Source organism: Salvelinus fontinalis, chromosome 18, assembly GCF_029448725.1.
Source record: "Salvelinus fontinalis isolate EN_2023a chromosome 18, ASM2944872v1, whole genome shotgun sequence".
Lineage (NCBI taxonomy): Eukaryota > Metazoa > Chordata > Actinopteri > Salmoniformes > Salmonidae > Salvelinus > Salvelinus fontinalis.
Window position 1 is genome coordinate 32,864,989 of NC_074682.1, and position 3,506 is coordinate 32,868,494.

The 3,506-nt window shown below is 53.2% G+C and overlaps 1 non-coding gene across 1 annotated transcript; it reads right to left on the bottom strand.

Annotated features, from left to right (window-relative positions):
* Positions 1-2,584: 2,584 nt before the first annotated feature.
* On the bottom strand, positions 2,585-2,660 carry trnaa-ugc (transfer RNA alanine (anticodon UGC)). Its single transcript has one exon. It is a non-coding gene; the product is annotated as a tRNA-Ala (tRNA).
* Positions 2,661-3,506: the final 846 nt, after the last annotated feature.

Below are 3,506 nucleotides of genomic sequence, written 5' to 3' on the forward strand. Positions count from 1 at the left end.
CAAGGTGCGAACGCCGGGCGCACCAGCACAAAGTCCAGGGGAGGGTCTGGGTGGGCATCTGACCACGGAGGTGGCTCAGGCTCCGGACGCTGTCCCCACACCACCATAGTCACTCCCCGCTTCTGTATCCCCCTCCCAATGACCACCCTCCAACTAAAACCACCTAAATGAAGGGGCAGCACCGGGATAAGGGCCAGCACCGGGATAAGGGCCAGCACCGGGATAAGGGCCAGCACCGGGATAAGGGGCAGCACCGGGATAAGGGGCGGCAGGTCCTGGCTGAGGGACTCTGGCAGGTCCGGTCTGAGGGACTCTGGCAGGTCCGGGCTGAGGGACTCTGGCAGGTCCGGGCTGAGGGACTCTGGCAGGTCCGGGCTGAGGGACTCTGGCAGGTCCGGGCTGAGGGACTCTGGCAGGTCCGGGCTGAGGGACTCTGGCAGGTCTGGGCTGAATGGCAGCTCATGACTGTAGGGCAGCTCCTGACTGGCTGGCGGCTCTGGCAGCTCCTGACTGGCTGGCGGCTCTGGCAGCTCCTGACTGGCTGGCGGCTCTGGCAGCTCCTGACTGGCTGGCGGCTCTGGCAGCTCCTGACTGGCTGGCGGCTCTGGCAGCTCCTGACTGGCTGGCGGCTCTGGCAGCTCCTGACTGGCTGGCGGCTCTGGCAGCTCCTGACTGGCTGGCGGCTCTGGCAGCTCCTGACTGGCTGGTGGCTCTGGCAGCTCCTGACTGACGGACGGCTCTAGCGGCTCCTGACTGACGGACGGCTCTAATGGCTCGGAACAGACGGGCGGCTCTAATGGCTCGTGGCAGACGGATGGCTCAGAAGGCGCTGGGCAGACGGATGGCTCAGAAGGCGCTGGGCAGACGGATGACTCAGACGGCGCTGGGCAGACAGATGGCTCAGACGGCGCTGGGCAGACAGATGGCTCAGACGGAGCTGGGCAGACAGGCAGTGCAGAAGGCGTTGGGCAGACGGCCGACTCTGCCCTGCTGAGGCGCACAGTAGGCCTGGTGCGTGGTGCCGGAACTGGAGGTACCGGGATGACGGCACGCACTTCAAGGCTAGTGCGGGGAGCAGGGACAGGGCACACTGACCTCTCGAAGCGCACTATAGGCCTGGTGCGTGGTACCGGAACTGGAGGTACCGGGCTGAGGGCACGCACCTCAGGGCGAGTGCGGGGAGAAGGAACAGTGCGTAGAGGGCTCTGGAGACGCACAGATGGCTTAGTGCGTGGTGCCGGAACTGGAGGCACTGGACTGGAGACACGCACCATAGGGAGAGTGCGTGGAGGAGGAACAGGGCTCTTAAAACGCACTGGAAGCCTGGTGCATGGTGTAGGCACTGGTGGTACTGGGCTGGGGCGAGGAGGTAGCGCCGGAAATACCGGACCGTGCAGGCGTACTGGCTCCCTTGAGCACCGAGCCTGCCCAACCTTACCTGGTTGAATGCTCCCCGTCGCCCGACCAGTGCGGGGAGGTGGAATAACCCGCACCGGGCTATGTAGGCGAACCGGGGACACCATGCGTAAGGCTGGTGCCATGTAAGCCGGCCCAAGGAGACGTACTGGTGGCCAGATATGTAGGGCCGGCTTCATGACATTTGGCTCAATGCCCAATCTAGCCCTACCAGTGCGGGGAGGTGGAATAACCCGCACTGGGCTATGCACATGTACAGGAGACACCGTGCGCTCTACTGCGTAACACGGTGTCTGCCCGTACTCCCGCTCTCCACGGTTAGCCTGGGAAGTGGGCGCAGGTCTCCTACCTGCCCTCGGCCCACTACCTCTTAGCCCCCCCAAGAAATTTTAGGGTAGTACTTGCGGGCTTCCAGCCTTGCTTCCGTGCTGCCTCCTCATAACGTCGCCTCTCCGCTTTAGATGCCTCCAGCTCCGCCTTGGAACGGCGACACTCCTCTGGCTCTGCCCAGGGTCCTTTACCGTCCAGGATCTCTTCCCATGTCCAATCCTCCTTTTCCCACTGCTGCTGTCGTTGCTGTCCGTTAACCCGCTGCTTGATCTGGGTTTGGTGGGTGATTCTGTAACGGCTGTCTTTCGGTGAGTGAGTAGACCAAGGTGCAGCGGGTGATGAATACATAATGACTTTATTGTAAGACGAAGACAGACACGAAATACACTTGACTAAATATACAAAATAACAAAACGAACTAGACAGACCTAAACTACGAACTTACATGAAACGCGGAACACATGAACAGGAACGACCGAAATGAACGAGACGAGACGAGACAGTACCGCGTGGTGCAACAAACACAGACACAGCGACAATCACCCACAAACAAACAGTGAGAACAACCTACCTTCATATGACTCTCAATTAGAGGAAAATGCAAAACACCTGCCTCTAATTAAACCTGTCTAGGATCAGCGTGGCGCTAGCGGCACACCCCCCCCCCCCCCACTGAAAAACCAGTGCCGCGAAATTCAAAAAAAATATTTTTTTAAAATATTTAACTTTCACACATTAAAGTCCAATACAGCTAATTTTACATTTACATTTAAGTCATTTAGCAGACGCTCTTATCCAGAGCGACTTACAAGTACATACATTCATACTTTTTTTGTACTGGCCCCCTGTGGGAATCGAACCCACAACCCTGGCGTTGCAAGCGCCATGCTCTACCAACTGAGCTACACGGGGCCTAAGCTAATGAAAGACACAGATCTTGTGAATCCAGTCAACATGTCCGATTTTTAAAATGTTTTACAGGGAAGACACAATATGTAAAGATGTACATCTATTACCTAAAAACACATTAGCATAATCCACCATCTTTTATTTGTCCACCAACACAGGTAGCTATCACCAATTCGGCTAAACTAAGATATTTATAGCCCCTAACCAAGAAAAAAACTTATCAGATGACAGTCTGATAACATATTTATGGTATGGGATAGGTTTTGTTAGAAAAAAGTGCATATTTCAGGTAGATGGCATAGGTTACAATTGCACCCACCGTCACAAATGGACTAGAAAAACTACATAGAGCAACGTGTTTACCTACTTACTAATCATCAAACATTTCGTAAAAATACACAGCATACACTAATCGAAAGACACAGATCCTGTGAATACAGACAATATTTCAGATTTTCTAAGTGTCTTACAGCGAAAACACAATAAATCGTTATATTAGCATAGCACATAGCACATAGCAGCCCAGCATTGATTCTAGCCAAAGTGAGCGATAACGTCAACATCGCCAAAATATATTAATTTTTTCACTAACCTTCTCAGAATTCTTCAGATGACACTCCGGTAACATCATATTACACAATCCATATAGAGTTTGATCGAAAATGTTTATATTTAGCCACCAAAATCATGGTTAGACAATGTGAAATGTAGCCCAGCTGGTGAGAAAATGTCCGTGCGCCATATTAGACAGTGATCTACTCTTATACATAAATACTCATAAACGTGACTAAAAAATATAGGGTGGACAGGGATTGATAGACAATTTAATTCTTAATACAATCGCGGAATTA